This window comes from Vulpes lagopus, chromosome 12 (genome assembly GCF_018345385.1).
Source record: "Vulpes lagopus strain Blue_001 chromosome 12, ASM1834538v1, whole genome shotgun sequence".
Lineage (NCBI taxonomy): Eukaryota > Metazoa > Chordata > Mammalia > Carnivora > Canidae > Vulpes > Vulpes lagopus.
The window spans coordinates 43,840,012-43,861,281 of NC_054835.1; positions in this window are offsets into that span (position 1 = coordinate 43,840,012).

A 21,270-nucleotide genomic window follows, 5' to 3' on the forward strand; every position below is an offset into this window, starting at 1 on the left:
CCCTACCCTGGCGCTTAGGCCTCTGCCTTCTGTCCACTGGGCACAGCTGGCCCGATGAATCATCTCAGCTCACAGGCCCGCTGGGTTTTCCTGAGTTCGGAGAAGCTCTCCTTTACTCCAACCAACGACGTTAAATGGTTTCCCTCCTCTGTCTGCTGTGTCAGCAATTGCACTAGTGGAGAGTCGCTTTTCAGCCTAACCGGGCTTGTTCCCATTAAGATGCACACCATCTTGTGAGCATGCACTCGCTGTCTGAACAATTATCCAGGATGGTTAGTAGTGGTTTTATCTGCCTTTTCCCATTTTGGTAGAGAACAGAAGAAAGGACAGGGGGAGAGGGCTCGAGAGGACTTGCCTGAGGCCGTGTTGGAGAGGCAGAGACCTGATGCAAAATGGGGATGCTGACCATCTTCCTGGTTCAACGAGTCTGTTGTAGGTGAGCTGGGCGTCCAGAGGCCGTGGCTATTTGTCTTGCAGCAGCAGTTTTCCCTTCTTTTCTTTCCCTAGCTTAAATTTATTTAAGCTTTTATTTTTATTTATTTTTTTAAAGATTTATTTACTTATTCATGATAGACACACAGAGAGAGAGAGAGAGAGCCAGAGACACAGGCAGAGGGAGGAGCAGGCCCCATGCAGGGAGCCCAATGCGGGACTCGATCCTGGGACTCGATCCTGGGACTCGATCCTGGGACTCCAGGATCACGCCCTGGGCCAAAGGCAGGCGCCAAACCGCTGAGCCACCCAGGGATCCCCTTATTTAAACTTTTAAAATTTTAAGGTAATCGTAGATTCACATGCAATTGTAAGAAATAATAGAGAGATTTCTCACGTGCCCTTTTCCCAGTTCCCCGATGGTAACAGCTTGCAAATTATACTAGAATAGCACAACCTGGATACTGATGTTGATACAGTCAAGATACAGAACTTTTCCATCACCACCAGGATCTTCATGCTGCCTGTTTATAACCACAGCTACTTCCCGATCCACTTACCTTCTCTTTAACTGATGGCAATCACTAATCTGTCTTCCACTTCTATGCTTTTGTCATTGCAAGAACGTTACAGAAATGGAATTATACGGTATATAACCTTTGGAGACTGGCTTTTTTCAATCAGCATAAGTCTGGGGATTCATCGAAGCTGTTGTGTGTATCAACAGTTCATGTCTTTTTATTGCTGAGCAGTATTTCCTGGTAGGATATGCCCCAGTCTATGTAACCATGTTGACAGATAACTGAGTAGTTTCCAGTTTGGGACTATTGCAAATAAAGCTGCTATAAACATCTGTATACAAGTTTTTGTGTGAACGTGTCTTTGTTTCTCTTTGCAAAAGAGCTGCGACTAATTTTTCCAAAATGATAAAAAAATTATATATACATGATAAAAATAAAAATATAAAATTATATGTAATGTATCCTATATTTTATGTTATGTATAACTGTTCATCATTTGGGGATAATTTTAGATTTACAGACAGGTGTAAGGCTATTATGGACAGTTCCCCTATGCCCCTCATCCAGTTTCCCCTAATGTCAACGTCTCCCATTACCACAGTACATTTGTCACAAGTAAGAAATGACATTGGTACATTACTCCCAATTAAACTCCAGGGCGCCTGGGGGCACCTAGGTGGTTCAGCTGGTTAAGTATGCGACTCTTGATTTCAGCTCAAGTCATGATCTCATGGTCATGAGATTGAGCCCCACATTGGGCTCTGTACTAGGTGTGGAACCTTAAGATTCTCTCTCCCGGGATGCCTGGGTGGCTGAGAGGTTGAGCTGAGGTGTGGTCCTTGGGTCCAGGAATTGAGTCAGTCATCGGGCTCCCTGCATGGAGCCTGCTTCTCCCTCTGCCTGTGTCTCTGCCTCTCTCTCTCTCTCTTTCTCTCTCTGTGTCTCTCATGAATAAATAAATAAAATCTTTAAGAAAAAAATAAATTCTCTCCCTCTGCCCCTCCCTCCTACTTGCTCTCTCTCTCAAAAAAAAAAAAAAAAAAAAAGTTGGACTCTCCCATTTGCCATCCTCCTAAGCTCCAGGATGCCCGGATGGCTCAGTCAGTTAAGCATCTGACTTCGGCTCTGGTCATGATCTCAAGGTCCTGGGATTGAGCCCATGTTGGGCTCCTATCTCGGTGGGGAGTCTGCTTCTCCCTCTGCCTTTGTCCCTCCCCCTGCTCATCTCAAATATATAAATAAAATCTTAAAAAAAAAAAAAAACGAAACTCTGGATTTTATTTGGATTTCATCAGTTCTTCCATTAATGTTCTTTTTTCTGTTCCAGGAGCCAACAATCTTGGATCCTTCCCTAAGGATCCCTAAGCTAAGTCATAGCTTAGTTTTGTGGGTTTTGCATAAGCCCTCCAGGTCCTGACAGAAAACTGGTGAGGAGGTGAGACAGGGAGGTGAGAGAGGTTTTTAGGGAAGTGGTGGTATAATTTCCATTTGGTGAAATTCAGCCTGGGTAAATCCGTGAGTGTCGATAAATGCACATGGTCAGTGACCACCACCACAGTTATGATATAGAACAATGCTTTCTTTCTTTTCTTTTTAAGATTGTATTTCTTCATGAGAGACACAGAGAGAGGCAGAGACACAGGCAGAGGGAGAAGCAGGCTCCCCACAGGGAGCCCAACGTGGGACTCGATCCCAGGACCCTGGGATCACGCCCTGAGCCAAAGGCAGGCGCTCAACCACTGAGCCACCCAGGCGTCCCTAGAACATTTCTATCACCACCCAGAATTCCCACCTGTCCCTCAATAGTCAACCCTTCCTCCATCTTCAAGCCCAGACAACCACTGATCCATCCCCATAGTTTTACCTTTTCCAGAAAATCCTATAAACAGAATCGAGTGAGATGTAAGTTTTGGAGTCTAGCTTCTCTCACTTAGTAAAATGCACCACATTGTTGCTTCTATCAGTTCTTCAACTCTCCTTACGGCTGAATAATAGTCCATCGTACGGATATACCAGTGTATCTACCCATTTACAAGTTGAAAGACGCTGGAGGCCTTCATGATTGTGCATAACCTCTCTATAAACATCCACACGTAGGTTTTTGTGTGGACAGAGCTTCCGTTTCCCTGCACGCAGGTGTGAGTGGGACTGCTGGACTGCATGCGAAGTGTCTGTTTAACCACCTGACCAACTGACCGGCTGTTTTCAGAAGCGGCCCTACCGGTTTGCATTCCCAACAAGCAATGCAGGTGCGTTCCAGTTGCCTTGTTTAGCCGCAACTTGGTATTGTCAGGTCATTATCATTGTTATTTTTGCTGTTGGTTTTGGTGTGAGTTTCAGAATTTTTAGCCCTTCTACCTCTGCTGCAGGAGAACAGCCCCTGCTCCTTGGGTACCGGTGAGGGGTGAGGAGAGGGTATGGTCACAATCAGGAGAAGCAGAGGACTGGCTCTCAGAATTCCCCTGGACACTAGAAACTTTGGGACTGCAGTTTTTTTAAGATGAGGTGACTGACAACAAGTGTGTGAAGAAGAATCAGGACAAGGATAGAGGCAGGAGGGGTACCAGGTCACAGGGCTGCCAGTGAAGGGCCTGCGGACAGCAGCCCAGAGTGGCCTGCCCCAGTGGGGCTTGTTGAGAGTGAGAAAAGGCTTCTCAGAGCCCAGGAGGAGGCCCCAGTGCCTTAGTATCTTCCCACTCCCTCTCCTTCCCAGGGCTTCCAGCCCTTTCCAGCAGAGAGAATTACAATCTTCTGAGATTCCTATGGGCTTGAAGGATGGGGAGGGAGCCTGGGAACCAGAAGCCTGGCTTGGGTCCCAGTTGTGTGACACCTGAATCTTGGGGAGGGTGGCTGAGGGGCCAGGTCCCTGGAGCCTCCTGGGACAGCTGAGGACAGGGAGAGGCAGCTCGAGTTTCATCATGGCTTGGTGTGTGTGACCTGGGGACTGACTAGGCAGCAGAATGATGCCAGGCCCTGGCCTCTGTGGGGTGATACCTTTCACCAAGAAACTACAGTCCTTTCCCTGCTCCACAGGGACTACCCTGGCCCAGACTTTGGGTCCTGTGCCTAGAATTAAAGGGACCCAGATTGTCATCAGGCCCCAGGATGGGAGCCTGGAGAGTTCATTTTGGAGGGGGCATGTGTGGCATCTATGCATCTGTGTCATGTGGGCCCCCCAGGGGCTGGTGGCCTCCAAATAATTTCTTACAGTTTTTTAGCTGTGCAATCTTGGACAAGCAACTTAGCCTCTTTGGGTCTTAGTTTTCCTAAATTTTGACTAAAAGTTTTGGACTCAGGTGATTTCCAAATTTCACTCAATGTTTGCATCCCCTGGGATTTGTTTTATAAACTGATTTCTGGGCCCCACCACAGACCTACTGAATCAACACCTGTGGGCTTAAGGCCCCAGCACTGGGTGTTTAAAAAGCGTGTTTTTGTGTCGCCAGTGGGGCGCTGACACCTGGAGAACAGCCCAGAAGCTAACGAGGTCCAGTCTAGGGCAGCCTGTGGCAGAAGTTAGGGAGGTAGTCCAGGGAGGTGGGAGGAGCCAGAGAAGGGGAGCCAATCAGTGACCAGAAAGGAGGAGGAGCCAGAGGGAGGACCAATCAGGAGAAGCAGATGCAGCAAGCCTGGGATGCTTCTTGCGAGGGAAATAGGTTTCCTCTGGACCAGAAGAGAGCTGGCCAGCAGGCGGGGAAGAAAGCATCTGAGGAGAGAAGCCATAGTGCTTTGGCTACTGCTGTCTGGGCGCAGCTCCTAGCACTATGAGGCAGTTAGAAGGCATCACCTCTGGGGTTCAGGAGGACAATATGGAGCAAGGGAAGGAAGTGGGGGGCATCTCATGTCTGCTTGGACACTCAGAGCAGATCTAGGAGACGCTGCCTCCACCTGGAAGGCCACCGTAAGTCCTGAAAACCCTGACTAGCTCTTGGGAAATAAACGGCCACTTGGACCCCAGCCATTCCACCCCCAGTGTGGGACTCAGCTTGGAGGACCAAAGAGTCCAGTTTGTTGCTTCCTGACTTGGTGACCATGAGCAAGTCCTTCACACTTTTGACTCTGTTATCTGTAAAATGGGAGTAATGATGACACCTGCCCTACCCCTCACAGCAGTACTGTGGACATCGCCCTGGATGAGGGGGTGACAGTGCTCTGCCGCCTGCAGTGTGCTATGCGGTCAGCGGGGGTGGGCGCTGATGGAACTGCAGGAAGGAAGGGATTGGCCTCACTCCTCTGCCCCACAGTTGGAGTGTCAGTGCTTAAAACAGAATCACATAGGCCGGGGCACCGAGTAGCTCAGTCGGTTAAGCATCTGCCTTGGGCTCAGGTCATGGTCTTGGGGTCCTGGGATGGAGACCCACATTGGGCTCTCTGCTCAGTGGGGAGCCTGCTTCTACCTCTCCCTCTGCCCCTCCCCACTGGTGTTCTCAGTCTGTCAAATAAATAAAATCTTTTTAATCTTTTTTTTTTTTAATTTATGATAGTCACACAGAGAGAGAGAGAGAGGCAGAGACATAGGCAGAGGGAGAAGCAGGCTCCATGCACGGGGAGCCCGATGTGGAATTCGATCCCGGGTCTTCAGGATCGCGCCCTGGGCCAAAGGCAGGCACCAAACCGCTGCGCCACCCAGGGATCCCTAAATAAATAAAATCTTAAAAAAAAAAAAAAACCACACACCCACCAAACCACATAGGCCACTCTCATTTTAACTTGTTACGTAGTCACAGATCATCTCCTCTTTGACGTCCTATCTCACACTCTCAGAGCTAACAACTATTATATGAGTTTGAAGTGATCTTGCCACTCTTAAATTTTTTCCACATATATGCATGGGCTTATGAAAAATATGTAGCATTTTGTGAGTGCGTGTGTGCTTGTGTGGCCCATTTTATATAAAAGGTATCAAGTAACATGTTGTTTGCAAAATATTTTTTAAACTCAAGCTTTTATGTTCCAGATCCAATTAGGCCATCCCTGGCATCCACCCTGTAGTGTTCCACTGCGTGCAGCACCCACATGTCACCCGTTTGGCCTGATGTTAATGTTACTGTGTCTTTTCTTGTCCCAAGGTGGCCAGCTGAGCTGCTTCAGTGACAAGCCCAGCAGGTCGGTGAGAGGCCTGAGGCTGTGAAGGATGCCTGAGGGTGGGTTGTCACCTCTGAGCCTGAAGGAGCTTCCTATCTGCCTGGGCTTGCTGGTTTATCCACAGCCAGTGGGAAGGAAAGAGAGAGGGTAAGAGAGAGAGAGAGAGAAGGAAGGAATATGAATGCCACTCTGAGCTGACCTCACACCCCTCTCCAGGAAAACAAAAGAAAGGAGCACAGTCACCTCATCCCAGGGAAGGGAGCTGAGGTCCCTGGTGCTGGATGACTGTCCTCCAGTTAGAGTGGCAATGCTCTTACCCCACCAACCTCTTCAGATGGAGGTCAGGGACTTTTGTGCAAACCTGAGACAGGCTGTGCAACTTGCAAGGTCAGTGAAAAACAAAAATGAAGGGCACTTGCTTAAAGAGTATGAAGACTGCATTAGTGCATTAAGCCGGAGGCGGGCTCCTCCTAGATGTGGGCCCGGTGCGACTGCTCAGGTGGTATCACACCCACGAAGCTGGCACTGCCTCACGCTGCCACCAGGGGAGGCTGGCTCTGGTGTGGGGGAGTGTGTAAAGCTCTGCCAAGGGACACTGCTGTTGTCTTTGAAGCGCTCAGGGTCTTTGGGCCCCGCCCCCGCAATGAACCACGGAGGTCAAAGCTCTGATTTGTGCAAACAGGCATCCTCGCAATGAATACACCTCCGTCCCTGAGGATGGAGGCTGGGGCTCTGGGGACAGCAAAGCCAGCAGGAAGACCCAGAGGCTCAGGTGCAGATCCTCCCTCTGTTCCTGTGGAGCTAGATGGTTGTGGATTTGTGGCTGTGCTTCTCTTTGCCTCAGTTTCCTGTGATAAGGTGCCTACTTCACAGGATTGCTTTGAGGATTAGCGCTGAAATTCTAGAGAGGCTTTGAACAGTGCCAGACATGTGGTGAGTGCTTAGCCAATGGTCCATATTCTTTCCTAGAAAGATTGACTTGAGTTCGGGGCAGGCAAAGCTGGGTAGAGCGCTGGCACTAGAGTTGGGGGCTCTGGGGTCTAGCGCCCACTCTACTGACCACCTGTTGACCAAAGGCAAGCCATTCTCCCTCTGAGTCCAGCTTCTAAAATCCTAGGGCTGGGGGATGGGGAGAGGAGGTCATCTTCTCCCTTCCAGCTTTATGATTCTGTTTCCATCCAAAGGAGTCTATCCATCCCTCTCACTGGCTTATGCAATTTGTTGTTGTTGTTGTTGTTTCAAAAAGTTCTTCCCCTTACTGACTGCAAATCTTTCTGTTTTAGTTAAAGTCATTTCTCCTGTTCCGCACTTGGTGTGAAAACAATTGGCCAATGACCCATTTTATGGACTAAAGCTGAGGTGCATGAGCCATCTCCTCTCCAGAAGGAACAGTCCCAGTCCCTCTGTCTCTCTCTTTTTTTTTTTTTTTTTTTTTTTACTGACTCGGAGCTCGGTCTCACAACCCTGAGACCGTGACCTGAGTGGAAGAGTCAGAGGCTCAGCTAAGTCTCATTGGTCTTTCACAACTCCCCCCACCCCCCGTACCCAGGAATCTCCACCCCATCCCGCATTTATTTATTTTTTTTCCATCCCGCATTTAGAAACCTGCACACACACACACACACACACACACATCACCGACACTCCTATGAGCCAGGCACCAAGCTACAACATCCTCTACCACATACCTCTCCCGGTTCAGTCCCTTGCCTGCAGGGAAGCAGATCTTGTTACCATGTTTACAGCTGAAGACACAGGCTCCTGGAGCCCAGACTAAGGGAGTCTTTGAAGGTGACATGTAAGAACCCCTCCCCTCTTGCTACTGTAAGGCTGAACCCCCAACCCTGTGGGGCCCAGCTTTTCCTGGAGAAAGTCTCCCTTGGCATGTACTAGCCCTCTCTTCCACAGCTGGCATGACAATGTTGTTCTGCTGCACCCACCCCCTTGGGCACACACAGCTCTGAGCACACTGGCTGCTGCTCCACACCCCCACCCCCAGCCACTCAGGGAGACCCATGGGAATGCAGACAAGGGTGAGTGGCATTGGCAGGGGGCAGTCCTCAAACCCGTGCCCTTCCCAGCAGACCAGGTCAGGGCTCGGGTCAGCTCCAACACTATTGCAATGTCATTTCAATATTTATTGCAGAGCTTGTTTCACATCCATCTCCTCTCATCAATACACGACTCTTGGGATGGGGTGGAGGTCATGGCTTGTTCAGTGATGCGTGCCTGGAATCTATATGCCGCCCAGCCACATGGAGGTGCTCTTTAAAGTACATCTTCGACAAATGTGACTTTACTAACAAATTCCTAGAGGTGAATCTCCCACAAAATCATTATGAACTTGTGCTGATTTAGAAAAGCGCTGTTTTATGTAGTACATGATGAGGATTCGTTCAGTCACTCCTTCCTGCCGTGCCAGGGCCTTGGGGATCGAGCAGGGATCTAGCCAGTGTCCCTGCCCTCATGGACATGTCCTCCGTCTCTAGTGGGGAGACAGTTAAAGAGCGAGCACGGCTCATGGCCACACAGCCATGCCAGGCAATGTTTTATGCTATTGAGAAAAATAAAGCAGGGAGAGGGGATGGAGACAGGTGGGTAGGTGGGACTCTGTTTTAGATGAAAGGGACCATGAAGCCCTACAGAACAGCTGGTATTTGAATAGGAGTTGCCGGTGGGAGCGAATCAAGGGACCTGGGGCATCCTGAGTGGGGAGCAGGATTCAGAAAGAATTCCTTGAAGTCTCAGTCTCCTGGATGAGCCAGTTGGGGACACACTGTGCTTGCCATCAAAGTGAATTAAAAACTCATCCAGCTCAGAGCCTGTGCCAGCATCATCTGGGCAGCAGTGGCCTCTTTCAAAGAAAAGAGTTCACCAAAAAAGAGAGCAGTGTAGCATCCTGATGAGGACTGGGGGACTTCGGATTTTAGGCAGAAAAGTGTTGAAATCTCAGCTCCAGCCGGATGAAGGTTCATATCGTAATCACCTTGTGCTTCGGTTTCTTCATCTCCAAGGGGGTACTACTAGTGCCTCCATATGGAGGTTCCTCAAAAGCTGAAAACAGAGCTACTCCAAGACCCAGCAATTGCACTACTGGGTATTTACCCCAGAGATACAAATGTAGTGATCCAAAGGGGCAGCTGCACCCCAATGTTTACAGCAGCAATGTCCACAGTGGCCAAACTATGGAAAGGGCCCAGATGTCCATCAACGGCTGTATGGATCAAGTTGTGGTATATATACAATGGAATATTACTCAGCCATTAAAAAATGAAATCTTGCCATCTGCAATGACGTAGATACGACTAGAAGATATTTTGCTAAGTGAAATAAGTCAATTAGAGAAAGACAATTATGATCTCTCTCATGTGGAATTTAAGAAACAAAACAGAGGACCACAGAGGACAAGAGGGAAAAAATAAAGCAAGACAAAATCAGAAAGGAAGACAAACCATAAAAGACTCTTAATCATAGGAAGCAAACTGAGGGTCACTGGAGGAGAGGGGGTGAGGAGACGGGGTAACCGGGTGGTGGACATTAAGGAGGGCATGTGACGTCATGACCACTGGGTGTTATATAAGATTGATGAATCACTGAGCTCTACCTCTGAAACTAATAATACATTATATGTTAATTAATTGACTTTAAATTAAATTTTAAAAAATAGTGCCTCCTCTGTAAGGTTGACATAAGGACTCAAAGACATAACGCGTGTAGAGTGTTTAGCACAGTGCCTCGCAGGGAGGAAGAGTTGGATAAATGGCAGCCTTTACTACTCTTGTTCTCTTGATTCCTAGTGGGACTCTGCTTCTCACTCTTTCATTCCATAATGATTCCCCCCAATGTCAGGCACTGGATGCTAGAGTACCCAGAGGAGGGACACCAAGCTGTCCAAACGTGGGACAGAGAGAACTCCCATCCAAGAGGCAGAGCTTATCACGTTAGCCTAGCATCCCCATCCTTGTGAACTTGGCCATGTTGCTTTATCATTGGGTCTTCATTTCCCTGCTGTTGATGGAGGGACCAGCTTGGCACCCACCTCCAAGGGCCCACCCATATTGGCCAAGGCCCCTCATGGGAACATGGAGGTTGCTGCCTGAACAGCCCCTGAACTGCAGGGCAGAGGGTGTAAACATAGCTTCACGGGGGGAAAAAGATGCGTGCGGCATGCTCAAGGGCCTTGGCAGGGAGCAGAGGTGGCAGGGATTGGTGGGGGTGCTCCTGAAGGAGGAGGCCTTTTCGGTAAGTGCTCTCAAGGAGTCAGGTGGAAGGTGACGGCAGAGGAGGGGGCCTCTAGGAGAAGGGACTTGTCTCATGCCCCCCCAAGCCCACTTTCCTCTCTAGTTCTGGGAATACTTAGAAAGCTTATTCAGGGGCCACCGCAACTTTTGCTCCCCTCCTGCCCCCCACCCCCACGCCGCCACTCCTGTCCCCAGGGTGCCTTGGGCCCTGGCACTGTTCCTTTCGAATTCCTTCTTCTTCCCCCCCATCAAACCCAACCAATCTTGTGGACCTTACTTTCAGGGCTGCAGGAAACTAGGCTGTAAATAATGTTAGTTCATGTATTCGCAAAGCTTGCAATGCGTCCTGTGCCTGGGACTATTTGGGCACTGAGGATGTAGCGGTGAACAAAACGGACATAAATCGCTGCCCCTTGGAGCCTACATTCTAGAAGGTAAAGGGACATTAATGATTCAGTGCAGTCACTTATTAACATGCAGATTCTCATCCAGTAGATCTGAGGTGGGGCCTGTGATTCTAACAAGTGTTGCCCAAGGGTTTCTGTGTTATCACTGGGCGTGGTGTGTGTGTGTGTGTGTGTGTGTGTGTGTGTGTGTGTGTGTGTGTTAAAGTCTGAAAGAGAACTCCATGAGACAGAATGACATCCAAAGGAATGGCTATCTAATAGTGGAGACTTGAATTGGTGTAAGTGGGGATGAGCGGGTACTGAGGGTAGCAGGGCAGTGGACTGGCCTTATGGGTGGCTGTTTCCTCTGTGTTTAAGGCTGGCTCAGCTTTCCAGCTCTGGCTCTTGAGCTCTCCACTGCTCCTGCTCAGCAGGCCTGTGGGTGAGAACATCTGGAAGGAATTCCCTGGAACTGGAGGGAATTTCCAGGCAAATGAGACTCTGCTAGCCCAGCTGGGAACACCCACCCCTGCCATCTGCTCCAGACGTCATTACAGAGTCTGCGTGAGAGGAACCCAGCACTTCCCTGTTCCGCCAAGGGAACCCCTGGATCCTGCCCCGGGCACATCAGGGCACTACATCTGGTACTGCTGATGCTCTGCTGAGAGCACCCCTGGCCCTGAGTGTATGAAGCCAGTCCTCTCCCTTTTCTCCTTTCTCTGTTGGGATGTGAGATGCCCTGGAATTCCAGAGATACTCTGAGGGTCTTTCCAAGGCCAGTGATGGAAGTAGAGTCTGCCCTGCTTGTCAGAAGCAGTGCCATCAGCCCAGAATTTTCTCATCCTCCTCAGGTAACACTTGTCCCCCACCTGTGTGACGTCTTAATAATACCCACTTCTGCGTGCTGATGGCCGAGAGTGGTGGGAGCTTTACAGCTTGAACTCACTCGATCTGCCAGAAATTCTATGAGACTGCTCTTATTGTCACCTTCTTACTGGTGGGGTCATGGCAGCTTGGAGAGGTCAGCTTACCCTCAGGAAATGGCAGAGCCAGAATTGGAGCCCAAAGTCACCAAAGCCCAGTGTTAACCCCAGGTCCTCTTGCCTCCTCCATACGTGGTCTGAGAGTAGGTACTGGCCAAGAGGGACGTCAGAGCCAGGTGGGAACCCGTTCAGCTGGAAGTCTTGCCTCCTCTCTCCTCCAGCCCCATGGGAAGCTCCTTGCCCAGGCCCTGGGGTGGGCATAGCGGGTCATATTTGTCACATGCAGTGCAGAAGACCAAGCAGCAGTTGGTAATGATGATGATGAGGGAGTGTTGTCAAGTCTGGGAGTTACTCAGCACCAAGAACGGGTCACCCACTGTGACATCCTCCTCAACAGCAGGTGCCAGAGCAGAATGCCTAATCCCAAACCAGAAGGCCCAGTGCTCACTCAGGAACTCCCTGGGGACTCCTGGAACAGCTCTTGCCCTGCATGGGGCTGCAGGGTGGGAAAGCCAGGGCTTGGGGTCTGCTCTCCTGGGGGGATGGCTGAGCCCGCATCATCTCTCCAGCCCCAAGCCCCACCACCATCTGGGGATATGGGTGGCAGCAGAGGGGGGTGCTAAAGCAGGTGTTTATCTCTTTGTTATTCTGTTGTGTTACACTTCCACCACCACCACCTTCTTCAGAGCATAGGTGTCCCTGGCCCAGGAGCCTAGTGCTGAGTCGGCAGGTGGATCGACAAGTTTTGACGTGTAGAGCTGTGCCAACTACTGTGAACCAGACCCCCGTCCCTCCCTGCTGGCTGGGCTGGGGCTGCAAGACCCAACAGGCAACACAATAGCTCTGTCTTCACCTGCTCCGCTGCCCTCTTTGTCTGCTGTGCCCTCGGCTTTAAACCTGAGCTGGGCAGGTGTGATCAGGGAGAGAGGGCTCCTCCACCATGATTGGCCAAGAGATTAAGGGCCCCTGAGGGAGGGCCTTTGTTTCTGTATTTTAGTTTCACAGTTTGGGGAGATAGGAGATAGTGTGCATTCCCCTGGGTAGACGGGCTATGAAAGAGTCTCTAAAAGGCCGTCACTGGGGCTCCTGCCTATAAATGGGAGGACAAACATTGCCATTTTACAGGCTGTGCCATCTCCCCTCTGGAGGAGGATAAAGAAGACAGGTTTGGCTTCTGCCTGAGGATGGGCTGCAGCAGCCCAACTAAGACAATGGGGCACCAAGCAGGATCTCAGGACGCTAGGAGACAGGTCCTGCAGCAGGCTGGCTGTGCATCTCCAGGCCAGTGAGGCATCTCTCTGGGCCTTAGATCCCAGCAGAAGGAAGGAGAGAGAGATTTTAGAAGATGAGGGTACGGAGTGCTGGTGAGAAAGGCATGAATGAGTGGGCAGGTGGCTGCAGATTGGCGGGAAGAAGGAAAAGGGGACTGGAAAGCAGGCCATGGGAAGCTCAAGTGGCTGTGCTTGGAGGTGGAAGGGCCTCCTTACCCCTTCCACTGGCCTCCATCCACTGGTCTCTGGCTCCTTCCTCCCAGCCTGGGTGCTGCAATTCAGACCCATGCTGAGTTGGCAAGAGGGCTAACAGGTCTTGATGTGCAGATCTTGTGCCAACCACACTGAAATACACCCTACAGGCCTCCAAAGGCCTCTCCACTTCCCTGGCCCTCCACCCCCACCCCCAGTGGGGGCTGCTCAGCTTCCGTCTGCATCCTGCTCTACTTCTGACCCTGTTCCCATGCTGAGGATAGGGGTGGGGGTGGGGGTCTGTAGCTTCAGCGCTGAGCCACCGTACTCTTCTTGGCTCCCCTGGAATCCAGCTTCCACTCTAGGCCCAGGTCCAGTCATGGGTTTAGATTCCAGATCTGTAGCTTTTAGACCTACATCTGCCTTCTGCCCTGAGTCCCAGCTCCCTCCTTTATAAAATGATCTTACTAATAATGCCTCCCTCCTAGGGCTCTTTGAGGATGAAATGAGATAACCAGAGCTTCTAGCAAAATGCAGATACGTAGGAGGTCCTTGGCTGTGGGATTGCTTCTTCCTTGTCCCTCTTGATCTGCTCCCTTGTGTCTGGTGGCTAAATGGGCTTGTTAACAAAGGCGTTGGCCACCCTGCCCACAGCTATGTTCAATAAAGGTCAGGAGTGCTTTCAGAGGGCCAGCCCCTTGGCCTGCAAAAGTTGTAATCCTCACAACAACCCCACAAGGAGGGCTTTATTATTCCTGTTTCAAAGATGAGGAAACAGAAATTCTTGCTTCTTCAGTACCCTGTCCTGGTCCCACAGCTAGTAAGTGGTGGAGCCTGGATTCAAATCCAGCTCCCATTCTCAAACTGCCTGGCTCTCTCTACCATCCCAACCTTTAAGACATAGTGTCAGGGGCATCTGGGTGGCTCGGTGGTTGAATATCTGCCTTTGGCTCAGGTCGTGATTTGGGGATCCTGGGATTAAATCCCACATCGGGCTCCCTGCAGGGAGCCTGCTTCTGCCTCTGCTTATGTCTCTGCCTCTCTGTGTGTGTCTCTTATGAATAAATAAATAAAATCTTAAAAAAAAAAAAAGACATAATGTCCCTCAGGCAATTATTGGTGACCAAATGCTGATGGGCCCCGGTGAGGAGCACCAACTCTAGAAGCAAAGTACCCCCAATGTCAAGGCCAGGACAGTGGGGCTTGCTCAGGTGAACACAGAGACCAAGAACAAAGGGAAATAGCTGGGGGGTGGGAGGGTGGGAACCTATGACCTGCTGAATCAGAAGGCAGACAGGCAGAAACCCGAGCAAAGCAGTACCCCATGGCTTGTGGAAACAGAAAAATCCCAGAGAAGCCAAGGCCATGGTGGCTGGTGGGCTGAGCGGGGTGCAGAGCTCATGCGATCTCGTCCACACCACACACTTCCCAATCTAACGGTAGCCCATAGGAACAACTACCCTGCAAGACCCACCATATAGGCATGCCTGGCCAACATTTCAGGGAGCCCCTCATCTCCCTCATATTTCCAAAGCAAGCTATTTCTCCCAGAATCCCACAAAAGGGCCAGGCACCTGGGCAATGTGCAGACTTGCCGCAGGTCAAAGACACTATTCCAGGTATGAATTTTATTGCTAACCAGGTGACACTTGAAGAGCCTCAGAAATGGGGGCGAGGAAAAGTCTCTGATTGTTATTACTTGGTGCAGCCCGGGAAGAAGAAAGGGCTCTTTGTGGAGCAGTGAAAGGGATCCAGACGGAGGCAAGCCCCTGCCCTGCTGAGCAGAAATCATTTTTCCATCGGCAGTTTCTGCTTTGCATGGCCCAATGTCATTGTTCCCCTGCATTCCGCCGGGGACGAGAGGAATACATTGGGAGGCACCGCTTTCGAGCATTTCTACACAGGGAGCTGGGTGTCATCTAGCCAGGCCATCAGTAGTTAGAAAGATCTCGACAAATAGTTTCTTTAAAGGTACTACCCGGTGCCCTCCCCTCCTTTGTTGTTGATCTTCTTTCCCTCTCCCAGAAATAATGTAATTCTTCAGTATACAGTTTACATTGTAAACTGAATTGAAATGCAGCAGTGGGGTCTCTAGACAGAGGTGGCCTGTGTGCAGGACAAGAGCATAAAACCAGGTGGCTGCCAGCATGCACCTGCGCCTCCTCCAGGTCAGGCCTGCCCTGGTCACAGCCCCCTGGGGCGCTCTCTTCCCACTGTCCACCCCCATGCCTCTGTCCTCCCCCGTGAGCCCATGAGACCTCTTCACGGCCTTGGGGGCGGGGGGCTGGGAACCAGGCTACTCAGTGAGGCTGCTTCTAGAAGCAATGGGCCGCCAGCAGCAGAAAGCTGACGGACTAGGTGAGGCATGCTGGTTCAGGAAGCAGAGCACCCGACACGTCAAGGCCAGGGCAACAAGGCATAAAAGAGACACGTCAGCCCTCCAGGGTCTGCGTTCTAGGGAAGACAAGCTTTCCAATGCGTCACTGTGGCTGTAACCTCCGTGCAGAAGGTACTGATGGCAGAAGTATTGGGCTGATGGATGCGGGAGAGCAGGCAAAGCAGCCGCTGGCCCCAGGGGGTGGGCAGGGAAGCTTGTCCCCAGTGGCTGCTGTCCCTTCCCTCCTTTTCTATGCATGAATGCCATTCTCCCTCTGAGAGGTGAAATCTGTTCCTCCCACCTCTTGAACCCGGGCTTTCCTTGCTGATTTGCGTGTAAAAATGTGGTGAGGAAGTGATGCTCAGAATTTCTAAGGCAAGATCATAAGAACCCTGAAGCTCCCGTCTGTGCCTCTAGGGACTTCCCTGAGATGGCCTTGCAGTGGGGAAGACCAAGGGGCCTCATGGAAGGACCAAGCAGGGCAAGGGGTGGGGGGCAGGCTCCCTCCGTGGGTTCTGGCTCTCAGCCCTTTGAACCATCTAAACTGCACACACAAACGTCTTGGGGCAGACATGAACCATTCCCTTTGTGTCCTGTCCAGATTCCTGACCCACAGAATTGTGAGACGGGGTAACAAATAATTGTTGTTTTAAGCCACTACGTTTTGGAGCTTGGGTTGCACATCAGTAAATGACCAGAACTGGAGGAGGGACATGTGTGAGTGGCAGGGATCTCTGTTGCCCCAAGCCACCTCTTGGAGACAGCCACCCACCTTCTCTGTTCCTCTGGACCTCCTCCTCCACAGCCCTCCTAAGCCTGGCACTCCCACTGCCCGGGCCAGTCAGAATTCCTATCCAATTTCCCTCTGGAAGCCCAGTTTGGGAACAAAATTGCTGCTCAGGGAAGAACTAGGCAACAATGTGAGAAAGGCAAAGATTCTGTGTAGCCTGTCTTGGGGTAGGTCCTGATGGACTGGCTGGTGGGAGGGGAAGGTGTGCAGACTTGTGTGTATACCATGGCTGCATGACTTCCTCTAAGGAAATGATTCCTCCAACTAGATTCCTGCCTCCCTTCCAGGAGGAACGCACATCCAGTATTTCTAGCCATCTGCTGGACTTGACCCAGAAGCTCCCTCAAGTTCCTCAAATCCAGCACATCCCAAACTAGAGTCTTCCCTAAGCCCGCCCCTAAGCATCCTCCCCTATCTCTGCCAGGGGCACAGAAATCACCAGAGACCATCCAGATATGGGGAGCCAACCCTCCAGGGACTGGACCTGCCCAGCTGGAGCTAGAGCCAGCAAGAGCTCACCCAAATGGCTAAGAGGTTGGTTATAGGAACGCTAAGGTGGAGGTGGGGTGGGGGGCTCTGGGTGAGGTGGGAAGACTTATGGTCAAGGAGAAGGCCAGAACCCAGCCCAGGTTACAGGTAACATTGGGGCTCCTCCTAGAGAGGAAGGGGTCCTCGGACTATGTCCGAGGGACTGGGAGATGCCCACAGGAGGCTAATACCTCCATCTGTAGTCTTAGGGTCCCCTCTGCTCTTCTCCCCCCTCACCTGCCTCTGGAATAGCCATCAGCAAACTCTGTGGCTTCCTGCTTTCAGCGTTCCTTAACCCACCTTTCTTGCCATTCCCCACCACCTATGGGATGAAGCCCCTCTGTGACCCAGTGGCCCTGGGCCTTTGACCCCTACTTTGTCCTTCCAGTGCGTCCCCAGCATGAGCTCCTGCCTCTGGCCACTCTGGCCTCCCCTTACATCCCATGGACCCTCTGTATTGTCCCTGCCTTTGCCAAACCTCAGCCTGCTTGGGATCAAGCCACTGTCCAGTCTGGTAGCCAGCATCTCCCACGGCTTTTGGGTGCTTGGAATGTGGCTAGGGCAGCAGAGAGGCTAAACTTTTCATTTCATTTACATCAGTGTAAATTTAAAACCTGGTACCTACCAGTGATGTGAACCTACCTTTTCAACTGTAAATTCTGTGAAATCCAAATGCCGATCTAGTATCTTCAGTGAGAAATACTTGTGTCGGAACTTGGCAACCACATTGAGAATTGCGGTAAGCATAAAATACACACTGGATTTTGAAGATCATACAAAATTTAAAAAAAATAAAATGTCTCAATTTTCTATTGATCACATATTGAAATAATGATTTTTTAAAAAAGATTTTATTTATTTGAGATAGAGAGAGTGAGAGCACAGCAGGATGAACAAGGGAGAGGAGAAGCAGACTCTTCACTGAGCCCTAATGTGGGGCTTGATTCCAGGACCCTGGGATCATGACCTGAGCCGAAAGCAGACACAACTGACTGAGCCACTAGTCATGCTAAATGATTATATCTAGCATGTTGTGAGTTCGTATAAAGAGCAAAAGTGCAAACATATCTCTTAAAGTTAATTTCATTTTTTTTATTTTTAACGGTGGCTACTAGAAAATTTAAAATTTTATACGTAGCTTGAATTCTATTTCAGTCAGATAACACTTTTAAAAAAAGATTTTATTTATCTATTTATTTTAAAGAGGGAGTGAGTGGAAGGGGAGGCGAGGGGGAGGGAGAGGGAAAGAATCTCAAGCAGACTCCCTGCTGAGCATGCAGGACTCCATCTCACAACCCTGAGATCATGACCTGAGGCAAAACCAAGAGTTGGACATTGAACGGACTGAGCCACCCAGGCGCCCCTCAGATAGCACTCATGTAAGCCACTGATTAACAATTCAGCTCCTCACTGCCCTCCCCTCCCCCACACTCTCAGGTTTAAATGCCAGCCTCCTTGGGCTTATGTATGGCCCCTACCTGGCATGCAGATCTCAGTATGACACATGCATGTTCGAAAGTACATATGTGGGGATCCCTGGGTGGCTCAGTGGTTTAGTGCTTGCCTTTGGCCTAGGGTGTGATCCAGGAGACCTGGGATCAAGTCCCATGTCGGGCTCCCTGCGTGGAGCCTGCTTCTCCCTCTGCCTGTGTCTCTGCCTTTCTCTCTGTGTGTGTGTGTCTCTCATGAATAAATAAATAGAATCTTTTTTTTTTAAAAGTACATATGTGTGTTTACGTGGCCTTGTGCACATATGTCCCTACCCACAGGTGTGTGTGTGTGTCTGCACCTGGACCTCTCCAGTTTCCAGTGTGTAAGCACCTGGGAGCCTCCCCCACCCCGTACCATGAAGGCATGCACAGGCTAGTGTCTGAATGGGTGCCTGTGCTCCTGGAAAGTTGAAGTGGGGACAAGGCCTTGGGTGTGAAGCCTCAGGCTGGTTGTCCATCCTTGGGGGGTGCTGGGACACAGTGTTTCCTTGAAAAGTTGATGAGAATGTCATGTAGGACAGAGCCAACAGCCGCCCTGAAATCAAGATAGATGACAGCTCCTCTGGCCCCTCGCTGGTGAGGCCCATCACTCTATCACTGGAGAGGAAATTAAATTGGTCTGGCACAGTTTGCTGTTCCCAAAGCCAATTTGGTTGCTGCTGTGTAGTGTGTGATGCACTTCTGGGTGGTGTTTAATTGCTCATTTGGTTTATTGATATGTTTCTGAGGCATGGTCTGCAGACCAAGACACACCACAGGAAGCAGGCAGAGGTCTCTGTTCCTTTCCTAAAGTTACCAATTTACTTATCCATCCATCCATCTACCCATCCATCCATCCATCCATCCATCCATCCATCCATCCATCCACTGAGCCATTTAATTATTCAGCCAGTATATACTGAGCATCTACTGTGTGCTGGGCAGTGTGTAGAACAAAAAGAAGTCTGGGGTGAGCCTGGAAAACCAAATTCCAACACTGGCCTTTGAGCAAGTCTCTGCTTTCTCTGAGCCTCGGCTCCCCTCTGTAAGAAGAGGGAATTGGACAAAAGATCTCAAGGCCCCTTCTGGTTCTGGCACCTCAGGGTTTGGAGCCGATTTTCTGGGCAGAGATTTCTCAGGCAGAGACTCTGTTAGAGCCCAGGGGCTGCTTGGCCAATGTGGCAGGCTGAGGGAAGCACAGGACTGTGGGGTCATGGGCATCCATCACTCACACCCATGGGGGAGAGCCTGACTTACAGGAATGGGGTGGTGACTTTGAAATACAGAGGGTTCAGATCACGTGCTTATGTGTGTGTTTGGCTGTATCTCAAAGACTTGAAGGGACCAGGCCCATTAGCAGTGGCTTAGTCCATTTGGGCTGCTAGAACAAAAATACCATGGACCAGGTGCTCAACTTCATTTTTCACAGTTCTGGAGGCTGGGAAGTCCAGGATCAAGGTGCCAGTAAATTCTCTGTTACACACAGTCTTGGGGTGCCGGGGTGGCACAATCGGTTAAGCATCCAGCTCTTGGTTTCAGCTCAGGTTGGGATCTCAAGGTCATGGGATCGAGCCCTGTGTCTGGCTCTTGCTCTCAGCTCAAGTGTGCTTGAGAGTCTCTTCTCCTTCTGCACCCCCTCCACTCTCCAATAATCAATCAATCATCAATCTTTGGAAAAACATTCTGTGTTATAAACAGAATACTTGTGTCCTGATGAGGGAGCTCTGTGGGGTCTCTAACATAAGGACACTAATTCACAAGGGCTCCCAGAGGACTCACCTCAAAACACCATCACACTGGGGATTAGGTTTCAACACATGGGCCTGGGGTCACACAGACTTCCAGTCCATAGCGAGCAGAATCTGACATGAGTGTTGTAGAGGCTACAGTCCATCTCGTGGAGTGCCTGAGCCCCTGGAGCATGCGGGGTCGCTGGAAGCCACTCTGGTTCCTGACCCTCTGGCAGGCAGCGTGTGTTCAGGCAGTTCCAGGGCCCCTCTCTCCTGTGCCATAAAAGCTCTCACCATTTCTTCCAGCCCCACTGTCTCCTTTCCACCCTGAGACGGCTTCTGTGTCTGCTGCTCAATGCCTCCCATATTGGCTAGAAAGCCCACCCCGGAGGCTCTGGGCCACCTCATCCAGCTGGCTGTCCTAGGCTCCCAGGACTCATTCCAGATCCTCTCAGGAACCTTCTGCCTTCGCCTGGTTGATCGGCACAGAGTAATGGAGCTGTCCTGATCCAGTTACCAAGGGCTCTACATTCCTACCATGAAAGTCCGACACAACTGGAGCTTTCTCAGATCCCCTTCTGGTCTCCTGTCAGTAACGAAGGTGTCTGATTGCAGGCTTTCTGGGATCCAGATGGGTTGGAGCAAAGGGACAGGGACAAGGAGAGGGGAGAAGTTTTGTCACTGACCTTTGGCTGTTTTGATCCTGCCTGCTAAGAGCAATTTCCTCTGGCTCCTTCTCCAGTATTCAAACTCCTGCCAGCAAACCCAAACCAGGATGACAGGCATGTTAGAATATCCCGGAATTCAGGAAGAAGAATGGAGGAAAGTGGATGTGACTTTGAGAGCATCTATGCTCACCTTCCAGGAAATCCCTCCTCCCAGCTAACCTCCTCTCCTCTGCAATTTAGACCTTGAAGAGACTCTGATTTCTGCTTTATCCCCTGGGTCTGGCTCATTGCTCAGCATATAGTAGTTGTTTGATAAATATTGTCGAACAAGTGGATTTCTAGCCCTAGGATCACTCTAAGAAGATTTTTTTGGTAATAAACCAATTCCACAGTGGCCAAGGGTATCATCTGTTCATTCAACAAGCATTTGTTCCGCAGCCCCAGGTCCCTGGCACTGTGCCAGAGGCTAAGGACTAAGATGACCCGATAACGAGACTATTCAGCAATATGCACTGAGCTCCCATTCTGCACCAGGCACTGGGTTTTCATTCTGGACGTAGGGACGTGAATAGGACAGCTATGCCTACCCCCATGGAA